We start from the raw sequence: 12,675 nt of genomic DNA, 5'->3' as shown, positions 1-12,675 counted from the left end.
TAGCCTAAAAGTGTTCAAGTCTCAATTGTCTTTTTTTTTTTTAAAGTGTCAACTACAGAAACCAAAAGAACAAAAGAACTGAAATACTTTATTTAAGCCAAAATGATCCTGAAGGCTATGCTATTTTTGAATACTACTTAGAAACTGTAAATTTCAGTATCGCAGCTCAAAATGAGGTTCAACTACCATGAAGCCTTTAGAAGGCTTAAACCTCTAAACAACCTTTACATAAGAGAATCTTACCTGTGACCAAAACTGAGGTGTTTCCCTTAAGCAGCTGAGGAGAACCAGCCAATCCTGTTGTCAACCAATTTAAATCAACTTTACAGACTGCAGAAAGAATAAACGGGATGACAAATCAATGTCTGCAATAAAGAATGCAATCAGACTGTTGCCGTGTATACAAACGTCACCACACAAGACCGCATCTTGCAGAATCAGTACAAACTAAACATTTCACAACCATAGATGCTGCTGCACCCGCTGAGTTTCTCCAGCATTTTTGTGTACCTTCGATCTTCCAGCATCTGCAGTTCCTTCTTGAACATTTCACAATTCCTCACAGCTTCCCACATTACACAGCTTTAACCCTGTATCTCATCTAAATGTTTAAATACTATAATTCCAATATCTTAATAACAAGCCTCCAAATCCAGCCAGTATTAAAACGCCGAAGGAAATCTAATCAGAAACGTCTACTTTTCTATCCATTTGAAATATTTCAAAAACATTTGCCCTAGTTCTCCTTTACCCCTGATGGCATTCATTCTGTTGATGTGCATCGCTGATTTTGATCAAGTGGCAATGCTAGAGTATGCCCAGAGACATTTTGACCTTCCAGATAAGTTGAGCCTTCAGCTTCATCAGCTTCAATCATCTGAACTATTCAGTATTCAGGAGTAACCTAGAACCCTTATCTGTACAGTTCAGGTATTTGTCTGAACAGGTGGCATAGAAAAATGCTCGCTTCCCCAGGCATATCATGCCTAATCAGCAATTGTTTGATATAGGGGACAAGGTACTTTAATTTGGCAACATTCCACCAAACTGATCAGATTTAGCTATGGCTTAAAAAAACAAGATGTTAAATTACAAACCATCTATCTTGTGTTATACGGGACAAATGGAAACAAGGGCAAATGACAATATGTTTCACAAAAGAGAAACACAGGCTTTCTATACCATTTGGCCACTATTTATCAACGCACTGGCGAATTTGCTACTTATGATTTATTAAAATGTTATAAAAACAACAAAATCAGGATTCCACGAGAAAATCACTCCAATCGAAGTGCTTCGTAATCGGTATTCACTTCAACTATTCACACAAGTTCAATGCAGTTCAATCCTCTGCATTCAGCAGGACGAGTGCAGATAGGGTATCGTGGTCAACATGGACAAGTTGGGCCAATGGGTCCATGCTGAATGCCTATCAAAATTGTAATTTTCTTAATTTCCCTGGTGGTTGTGAAATAAATGTTTTAGTAGTTATGTCACGGAAGATTTGAAAACTAATTTGTTATTTTATAACAGGTCATTGTTACTTTAAATTCCTTGTTCAATGATAATTTGGAACTTAGTCGACAGTAACTCTAACATTTTTTTTTAAATTCAGCTTGTTACTCTGCAGCTTTTGCACAAGCCACTTTAACTATATGAACACAAGAAACTAACCAGTTAGAGGCAAAATCCAATATAGCGAGCAAAACTGAAAATCTGGATTAAAAAGCTCATTGAGGGTTTGTGGAACAGGCCCAAGAAATGTGGAGGATGAGGGGCAGATCAGCCATAACACTAAATGGCAGGGAAGATGCCAGTGGTGAGCTAGTGACCTATCCCTGCTCCTATTTCCTTATGTTCTTGAGAAAGATAATTGAAATGACAACACTAACCTTCATGAAGGACTTGGTACATCTATATATCAAACTCACCCACAAGCATAATCAAAAACAAGAATCTCATTAAGAACTACTCATAACTGTGAATCTACCATTAAAATTATCCATCGAACATAGAGGTTAAAACAGAAATAATATATTTTAAAAACTGACTACTGCAAAGTTTGAGGTTGGCAGGTAATTTTAGTTTATGTACTTTGTACCCTCATATCATTGATGGGCTTGGAAATTGGCAATGGAGATTAAATGAGACCAAGTGTGGGTTTTAATGATAATCCCCAATACCAAAGTAATCCGCAGGAGCTTCACACTTAGCTTTAAATATCAATTTAATTAATTTGAAAAATATGAAAATATGTAATTCAGTTTAAGCTTTTTTTAATAGCTAATCATTAGCTTAAAATTAAAATTAGCATGCACAATTATTTCAGGATCTGAAAGAACCAAAAATATATATTTTTTTAAACCAGAAGCAGGGGAAGTCATACAGGTGCTAGAATAATGATAATAATCAGATGAATACCTGAGATTTCATCTCCGCAATTTTCCAGTCAGGAATTAGTGCAAACATGTTCAGGGAGAGTGAGATACTTATCCCAGCTATGATGCAGGATGTATAAGGCTTCTTGTGTGTGATTGCTGGCAGTTAAAATAATCTTTCCTTAAACCACTTTCCCAGACCCGTTCTCACCCCCAATGAACAGCAATAGAAATATATTAATTGCATCATCATGATCAGATTGTAATACTGGTAATCGTTCAGCCACAATGTGCATTACACGAGGCTTCATTTAACAATTACCTACGGAGAAATTAGGTAGCAAAAATGCTGGAGAAACTCAGCGGGTGAGGCAGCATCTATGGAGAGAAGGAACAGGCAATGTTTCGGGTCGAGACCCTTCTTCAGACAAAAATTTGGATACCTTATAATCTAGCTTTGACGTACCATCTAAAATGGTTCCTACTATTCCATTTTATAACAGAACACAAAGAGAAGCAATAGGCTACAGCAGATAATCTCACTCAGTACTGCATTTCTCCCTCGATTTCCTTAATATCCAAGTATTGATTGGTAAATGAGAACAAACAAAAGTGAAAGTTCTAAAATCTTAATGTATCTTGTCAAATTTCTGACAATGCCTTTCCATACGATGGAAAGTGTCCACTCTGGATTTATGATGCAAGTGTTGTGATTGAATTCTCCGGTCTCCTTGATATTCAACCAGTTCACACAGTTCCCCATCCTGTCCAGTGGAGGGATCTTTTCTACGAATCTGGCATCTGTCTATTACGTAAACGTGCTTCAGCTGAAAACCTGATAGACACCAGGGGTCATATTTAGCTTTTAAAAAAATCTGTCCTTAATGGTTAGTTGTGGCAAAATTGAGAAACTTTCCTTCTACGAACTATGTGTGAAGCCTATAAATGCATTTTTCAGCGACAGACGTATCATACAGAAGTAACTTTCTCTCCATTACTTTTGAGGACAATAGCTCTCAGCTGCTGTAACCCTGTAAAACAGATCCCTTTCCTGAACACCAAGCCCTCTCTAAAGTATGTCAATTATCTCCTCCCTTATTTCAAGACCCTCCTATATGTCTACAATGCCCTCAATGGGCTTGACCCCTCCTACATTAAAAGTCTTCTCACCCACCACTCCACCTCCAGGTCCCTCAGATCGGCCGACTTGGGGCTGCTGAATATCCCGCGGTCTAGGCATAAACTTAGGGGCGACCGTGCCTTTGCAGTTGCAGCTCCTAGACTGTGGAACAGCATCCCCCTTCCCATCAGAACTGCCCCCTCCATCGACTCCAAGCCTTCCCTGACGTCCACTGAGCGAGGGCTATATGTATATAGTTTGTTTGTTTATACTATTCTTATAACAAATGTTAAGCACTTTGTCAACGAGAGTTGTTTTTTTAAATGTGCTCTATAAATAAATGTGACTTGACTTATTAGAAACTTACCTGATTATATAGAACAAGAAGACTGTAAAAAAAGGGCCATGTTCAAATATTTTGCAAATAAGCACTTTTAGTTTTAAAGCCGACTACCAAAGTTAATCTACAATATGTGAGTATCAAGGATCTTTAAAAAATGACATGCAAGGAAAAGGAATTGAAAAAGATAGACCGCATGAATAGAAAACACTGGCCTCCATCTGTGATGCAATCTATTGGAAAAATAGGTCAAGTCTCATATCCCTATTCTTGTCAAGGAAGATACTAACTTGACATCTTTAGTTGAAACCAGACAATATTTACTCATGTTTTCCTTAATTTTATAACAGGTATGACCAAATTTCCTTTCAGATTATTGATATCACAAGGATTTCCCCAAGGCCAAATAATCAGTGCACAAAGTGTTTGTGTATCCACTTGAATTGTTCAATTTGTGCCTCTGAGACATGGGCTGAGTGAAGAAAGATTTTCAAAGTGCCTAATGCTTCAGCAACTTATTGGGACAATCAAAAATACTGCAAAATAATATTTAATATTAGATCAAATTCACATCACAGTTAATGCTATTGAATACTGGTTGCATCGTGTCCAATTATTAGCCTCCCAGCAGATTTATAGTTGAGGTAATGAAGGTACTATCAGATCTTTATGGTTAAGTCATGCAGATTGAGTAATGACTTGTGACAGCAGAGCAAGGGCATCGAAACACTGAATGCTGCTCCACTTCAAAACAACGGAGTGACCTATTTGCAGCGATCACGCCATGGAATACAACCATTACCCCTTGCTGTAGTGCGCACCTCAGTCATACACAGTCTGAACTTGCTTTTTAAAGGCAGAGTGACACTATTATCAGTGTAAGTTACAATGGATAATTTGAGCATCATAGTTTCTAATAGATTTTCATTGCGTGGTTACAAGCTTTCACTAAACGTAGCAAAATTGAGCCAAGATAAAATACGTTCTACGGTGAACACTGCAAAATGTATGGGAAAGAACTGCAGATGCTTGTTTAAATCAAAGGTAGGCACAAAATGCTGGAGTGACTCAGCAGGACTGGCAGCATCTCTGGAGAGAAGGAAATGGTGACGTTTTGGGTCGAGACCTTTCATAACGACCCGAAACGTCACCCCTTCTCTCCAGAGATGCTGCCTGTCCCGCTGAATTACTCCAGCATTTTGTGTCTAACTGCAACATGTATGCAGTAAATTGAGCAGCCTCGGGAGTTCAAACACTTCCCAGCTAGAGAAATCTCTTTTGAAATGCAACTACCACAATAATGCAGCATAGAACGTTTCAACAAACCGCAGTTACAAACTCATCTGTTCTTGTGACACTGATTAAAGGTAAACATATTGCATACAAAACTTTATCAGGCTTTGGAAGATGCAATGCTGCCAACACTTTATAATGGAGTAATATCATTCGCCCGTCACCTGGTGTTTTACAAGATTTATCACCAATGTCACGGAATGTGACCCGCTTGCACAACTGGAGTCACAAAGTGCTGGAATAACTCAGTGGGCCAGACAGCATATTTGGAGAACATGGATAGGTGACATTTTGGGTCGGGTTCTTTCTTCAGCTCATACACCAGCTTATTCATCCAAAACACCTGCCTTGCATATTGTGTTGAAACTTAAAGGAAGAGTGGCAGTGGTGCAGAAGGCATGCTGCTGCCTTACAGAACTAAAAACATGGGTGTGATCCCAACTTCGCATGTTATCTATGTGGAGTTTTCCCTTCAGCTATCTGGAAATCCTCCAGCTACCTTCTACATCCCAAAAATATGTAGGTTGTTAATAGAATTGACTTCCCTAGTGAAGATGGGTGGTGGGGGTGGGAGAAGGTGAAGGTAGAGAAGAAAAGTTGACATGCATGAGAAAAATGATTGTAGGGGAATAGGATTGATAGTATTGTTCCAAGTCCCAGCATTAATTTGATGGGCCGATATGGCCCGATAATGTGAGAACGAGGCCAGCAGAATCAGCTGATCACCCCCCTTGAAAGCATCTCTGACAATACAGCAGCATTCCCTCGATGTTGCAGTGGTGTCAACCTAGATTGTTCACTCAGGTCTCTGGAGTGGAACCAGAACCACAACCAAATCAAGAAATGTTTACCCAGGTGAACTGAAACATCAGTTGCGACAACACAATCAAGGCACAGATAATCTAGCTAAGAATCAAAAAATATATAATTGGATTCAATCAATTACTACAAGGTGACTCGAGATGGAAAAAAACACAAATATTTACGTGAGAACCTACAAATGATGTGGGTGTCTTTCAAAGCAACTAACTGCAAATCTCAAAAGCAATTGGAAACAAAATGAATACAAAATGCACAATGCCAAAGTAAATTCTGGTCCAATGATTTTTTACACCAAGTAAAAAGCATCATTATCACATTTTGGGTGCTACTAAAATGACCAGAGATCATATTCCTGTCCTCGCGCACAACTCAAAGACTAAAGCACTCCACGTAAATCACAATCTTATCAGATGTGATTAATTCCATTATGAACACAATTCCAAACAATGTATAACATCCAAGAGTACTGACGTTTAAAAAAAAATTATAATCACCAACCATAATAAACTGACTATATTTAGCCAATTCTGAAGACAAGATAGCAAGTCTGAAATTAAATACCATCGCAAAACAAGACCTCAAAGGCAAGTCATTATGTGACATTTTGGAAGTAACTAATTTGTAACCAGAGAATCGATGCAAGCTTTACACAACTGGAAAATCTAATTGAGATTAATAGAATATTTTCAAGAATAACATGAACATTAAAAACGGAGCTATACAAAACCCCTTATTATTACATTGCAATAGTTTGGATAATATCCTAAGCAGACTCTTACACAATTACTGCAAGGTTCAGCATATTATAAACCAAGAAGAATTTCTGTGCTAAATTGTTTTAGATCTTGAATACAGATATCTGAAATTTGATCAGAAAAAACATAATTGCAATTTATTTTCACAAAACAGTACAAATTTGTAAACCACATCGTTCACAGAAAGTAGAATCTTGCAATTTTATCGCCAGCATAAGTAATATGAACTCCAACAATGCCAGAAAATTAAATTATAATCTTAATTTGTTTCACAGTAAACTTGTTACTTTATACATTGCCAAACAAATCCTTGTGAACACTCCAAATGCACGCTTCGACAAAATGCTTCCAAAGCTACTTGCTCTGAATAACAAGGCCCTGACAGTCATTTTTAAACAAAAGGAAAACCATTTTGATCATTTTCCCCATCATTCAAGATCAACTGATAAAATGTATTCTGTAACACAGCAATATGAGATTTCTTAAACCTAAAACACTTCAATCTAAAACTCTCAGTTCCAAATATTTCTTTTTTTTTTGACATAATAGCAAAAATGGTGCTCTGAAAGCTGTACATACAAGTGTTTGTAACATTGGAAAACTGGTCATAAATGCATTCACATGCCTTTAACCACAGCAGAAAACTAATGATTCTACAACAATCTAGAAAACCATCAACGCAATCCAATAGTCACTTCTGCGAACAAAGTGCTTTCTCAAAAAAACAATTACCTACTACATTACCCTAATCATTATTCATTTCAAAGTTGGACATGCTTAGAAACATATCTTAAAAAGTATGAGCTTATATTGAATTTTGGACCTTTCCCGCTAGTACTATTTTTTCTAAATAGTGAAAGAAACAAATTTTATGCCTCAGGAAAAAAAAGGAAAATCCATACACAATAACCAATCCACAACTAAATTTAGCTCGTAAAACATTTCAAATGCAATTCAAAGATTAAATTTGCTTTATATTTTCAAATGCTGTGACCATTAATGCAAAATTATCTTTGCATAAAAAGTTGACAAATATTTTTCTTTTTCTTAGTTCTCATACATATAGAACATGTTACGATTTAAATCTACAAGGACCTTGCATGTTACACTTGCAATTTAAGCTATATTAAACTTCAACCATTCCCTTTAATTAAACAGTAAACTGTCAACTGTTGAGCTTTGCAATTTTGCCCTGTTCACAGACTAAGACAACCAAAGACCAGGGCAGCAAACAAAGAGCCTTTATCCAGTATCTAGCTCAGTGAATGTTGGAGTTAACACACAAGGTCAGGACTGGTACAATTCTGGGTAACCTCTATGAGGCGGGGTGGTAGAATGTAGGAGACCAGCCTGTCGTGATTGAAATAGTAAAGTGCACTTGGATTTAATACAACAGTTAAATATTTCTTATACATAAAAATTGCTTTATTTTTATATTATGGGAGCAAAAGGGAAGGAAAATAACTGACAAATGTCACCTTGATAATTATCTAATGCATGAGAAATGAGCATTTAGATGTTTAAATAAATGGCAGAAATCCCTCCCAATATCAGGCTGTTAATGTGTGAAGTGTTTGGGTTCTAACCCACCAGTAAATTGTATAATGTTTTTAAATTTCTTTGATGTTTTCAGGAATTTGATGTAACTTAGTTTAGAATCACAAATTTCCAGAATGAATTTTCCTAGTGGGCACTTTTTTTTAGTACTCCTTTCGTGAGCATTTATATAATCAGATTAAAATAAAGCTTTTTTTTTTAAATCATCACAGAAAGTTATTTTGGTTTATTTCAGGAAATGTGTATTTTTTCTGGAAGGAAATGTCATGACCTGTCATTGATTGAGTGAATTGAAAAATCTATTCTATTTGTTGAAACATTTCATATTTGCAGCAGTTCTTTTTCATTACAAAGCCTAGACCTTACATCAACTACAATTAAAAGTGTCCCCTGTATAATAAGTCAGTTAACTATAAAGCCACATCAAAGCTTGAAGGTCAGTCTAAATAATTCAGCACATACCTCCTCTAGCTTTCAAAGCCACTTGTCAGCAATTTAGAAAGCAGAAATGGACCAAAATAATTCACGTGGTCAGGATTATACGCCTAAAAAAAAGCTGGATGGAAAAAGTAAGTTTACAACAGAATTCCAAACAATTCACACATCATTCTCCCCAATAATAATCACTTATTACTTTAGCATGTGCAAATGCAATGGGAAGATGTTCATCCTAAATACTTTGGGGTCAAATTTGAGCACAACAATATTATGCACAGGGAGATTAATGAAATGGCTTGCTTCTGAAATAAACACCGTTACATGTGTTGGCAAATCATGCATCAATCCAACAATCCCAGCAGGAACACTAGTCAGAAAACTAGTTCCTCAACAGGTGAAAAAAAAATGAGAGGCCAGGGATTTTACAAGCTGCACCCAGGACAGGAGAGGACTGTAGAACCTCTTTGTAATTACATAACCTCTAGTCAATTGTAAATCCACAACTAAATGGACTGCGACACCTTTGTGTAAATTAAAGGTCACTTGAATACTGATTAAACACCTTTGCCAGTTCCTCAAGCAAAGTACCTGTCAAGAGAATAATGTTCTACTAACAATATCTGCATTCAGGAACCACAAAATTGCACAAACCCAACAACCAGTTTTAATTCCATAAAAAGCAAATCACATTTAAAACATACAATTTTATCTAAATACCATTTTCCTTTCACCTAAATAATTAGGAAAATTCTGCAGGGTAAAGATTTTCCTAAGGGAACAATAACCAACAACACGTGACAAAATATAAATGTTAGAAAAAAATAGCGATTGTTCTTTGAAACACATTATCATTAGTAATCGTGACTTCTTGTACGCCGATTTGATCATTCTAAAATATTTTGTTTGATTTATCAAGTCTCACTAGTTAACATTCAGCAAACAATATTACTTTGATTTACTTGTTTGAGATAAGTCCCGAAATATTCCTCAAACCTAACTGAAATAGAAGACCCTCTGGTCCTTGGCGAGTTTCTTTTGGCGACACAACCGTACTTGAAACCCTGTGAATTAACTGGAGGGTGATTTGGGCTACGAATTCCAATGGATCACTCAACTTCCTCAAAGTTAGTGAAACAGAAGTTACCTTCCTATTAACGTGCTCAAGCTTCAATGCAAAATTAGATGTGAGAGTTGTGCTTGGGCCGACATACCACAATGTGTTTAACTTTCAATTTTAATGACTGATGGACACATTTACCCATGACATGCACATGATGTTCTCATCAGACCCTACAGAAAATCATAATTTGTTTCCAATCATAAGGTTATTCAGCCCATGTCCTTGTGCCAGTGACCTCCAATTAACGCCATTTTGCTCTGTACCACATCTCTGCAAGTACATCCAATTCTGCTTTGAGGTTGATCAACCACCTACAATACAGATGCATGCACAGGCCCAAAACTGAAGTTTGAAAATGCCTTTGTGACTAGCCTGTATAATTCCTATGGGATCCACTGGATTCACACAGTAATCTAGGTCTGGTAGAAAGTTCCACAAATCCCAATATCCTGCAAAAGGAGCACAGCATTGAGTAAGGGCAACCTAGAGAATAAAAACCACCAGATACTATGGAAGCAGCTCACCCGACTGCTGCTCCTGAAAGTCTATGCACCCAATTATGGCCTAGAATTAACCTGAGATGCAGCTCCATCAAATGGAGCCAGTTATGACTGGCCAAATATCTTCTCAAAATGCACCAGTTAGGATTTTCCAAAAGATTACATGAATCTTTTAGGCTTCAAATGACTTACAGCTTTGGCCATGGCTGCATATTGTACAAACTATGAAGATGTTTTCCAAAAGGTACAAACATATGCAACCCCGCCCCGCTAATGCAAAATATCACTTGCCCATATCTGTCACAATTCAAAACACACCACAGCTGATTCTAAATGTGCATCTGAAACTACAGCAATTGTTCACAAACCCAACAGTCACGACTCACCCTCTGGGCGTACAGACGTTGGGATGCAAAGGCAATTGCTGCATCCATTACTCTGCAATCACCACTGGTTTCCATAGTACACCTCAGTTGTAAAAAGTCTGTAGTGTGAATATTGCCAGCTCTGCACCAATCTCCAACAGTGAGACACCTCAGCAGTAGTTATACCAAGTAGTACAAAGGCATCTGTGTACTGCAATTTGGGATCCTTAACTCACAAGATTCTCAGAAAATCAATCATAAAACATTATTTTAAATAATCTAGTAACATAAGAAAAAAGCCAAATAGTGGAATCTAACAACAAAAACCAAAACAATATATAATTTGCATAACACCGCCTACTGTATAGACTAAGTAATCAAAACTGCCCCAAGGATAAACTTGTAAGCCAAAGTACAAAGTTCATGTTATTGCAAGACCCTACATGAAGGAAATGCAATATTAAATGTAAATTTAATTGTCCCAGCTGATAAAAATCGGAGATTAAAACACAAACCAGACCAATCGACCAACAATTAAGATTTATCAACTCTCTTCTTATTCGACGTTCTCTGCTTCTAATTTATTGTTCACAGACTTTTTTAAACAACAAACTAAGCGTCCAATTTGTTCCACACATGAAAAGTAGTGAATCTACTCTGCTGGCGCTTCTGATCCAACGCATGACCTCTCGACTTTTCAAAAGGGGCTGCAGCGTCCACAAATTAAACCACTTAAATACCTGTAGATTATGAGACACACACATTCTGAACCTCCAACAGTGGCCAGTGCATGAATGTTGGTTCAAGGGGTAAACAACAAGGTGCATGGTGCATGTGCGGCGCTGCCATACATGAGGCAGAGGCCACGGCGAGCTCTGGACTGGGTTGGAGTCCTAGGCCGGGCAGGACAGAGCTGGGCCGGGAGCCTGTGTTGGAGTCCTAGACCGGGCTGGGTTGGGCCGGGAGCCTGGGTTGGAGGCCTAGACCGGGCAGGGCTGGAGGACTGGGCCGGCCGCTGGGAGGAGCGCGGTGCCGCCCAGCGCCTCCTCCTTGCAGCAGCCGCAGACTCTTTGTCCGCTGGTGGTGCGGCTGCTGAGGGGAGGTGGACATTAAACCACAATCCCCACGTTAACGGGGTACGGTGCAGCCGTGCGCCGCGGGTGAGGCGGCGGCGGCGGCGAAGGGTGCGGCCTAGTTGCGATCGAAAGCCACACAGCTTGAGTTTATTTCCAATGAGAAGATGAAGCGGGCGGGCGGACGGACGGACCGGTCACAGCGGCCGCATTACCGAAGCCCTTACCAGTGACTGGGATTTAATTATTTTTACCAACACGGTGCAGGCGGGGTGGGCGTGAGGGTGAAGCGAGCGGACACCCGGCTGCCGTCCCGCTCCCGCCAGATGCTCACTCGGCAAACATGGCGGCGGCGCGGGGGCGCGCAGCACCTCACCGCCCGCGCGTGCCCGCCAGTCCAGACGTCACCGCCCGCGCGTGCCCGCTGCCTCTGACGACACCGTTCACGGCAAAGGCTATAATCTTTGGTTCACGGCCTGCGTTCCTGTCGCATGACGTCACTGCTGCGACTACTATTGGCGTCATCGCTCGCCCTGATGTGGTGGGCTCTGCCTGACGTCACTGCCCCCATCAAACCGGCTGGAGGGAGGTGTTGCTGATGCCTCCCACACCATGCTGCATCTCACCCCCACTAGATACATGGTCCTGGAGTCACACCTTACATAGAACCGGCCCTTCAGCCCACTATGTCCATGCAGACAATACCTCCACATTCAGGGGCAGTTTCTTCCCAGCTGTTATCAGGCAACTGAACCGTCCTATCAACAACTGGAGTGAGGCTTCATTGGAAACCCTTGGACTGGCTTTAATCAGACTTCATTGGACTTTATCTTGCAATAAACGTTATTCGAGGATGTTATAAGGCTGCAGGCTGACTTGGATATGTTTGGTGAGTGGCGGATACATGGCAGATG

At 39.3% G+C, this 12,675-nt stretch overlaps 1 protein-coding gene across 9 annotated transcripts in view; it reads right to left on the bottom strand.

Annotated features, from left to right (window-relative positions):
• LOC129707153 (copine-1-like) overlaps positions 1-12,143 on the bottom strand; it is a 97,983-nt gene extending 85,840 nt beyond the window's left edge. Inside the window, exons 1-3 of one of the 9 annotated variants that reach the window (XM_055651925.1) lie at positions 12,016-12,143; positions 8,728-8,821; positions 244-330 (exon numbers count right to left, since the gene is read on the bottom strand). The gene's annotated coding sequence lies outside the window, so the exon portion shown is untranslated. Of the gene's footprint in view, positions 1-243; positions 331-8,727; positions 8,822-11,428; positions 11,969-11,988 lie in introns of those variants that run through there. The other 8 variants (XM_055651929.1, XM_055651923.1, XM_055651926.1 and 5 more) reach the window with 8 other exon arrangements.
• Between the last annotated feature and the right edge of the window lie 532 nt (positions 12,144-12,675).

The sequence above is a fragment of the Leucoraja erinacea genome, chromosome 21, assembly GCF_028641065.1.
Source record: "Leucoraja erinacea ecotype New England chromosome 21, Leri_hhj_1, whole genome shotgun sequence".
Classification (NCBI taxonomy): domain Eukaryota; kingdom Metazoa; phylum Chordata; class Chondrichthyes; order Rajiformes; family Rajidae; genus Leucoraja; species Leucoraja erinaceus.
This window is presented reverse-complemented; position numbering and strand designations above follow the sequence as displayed.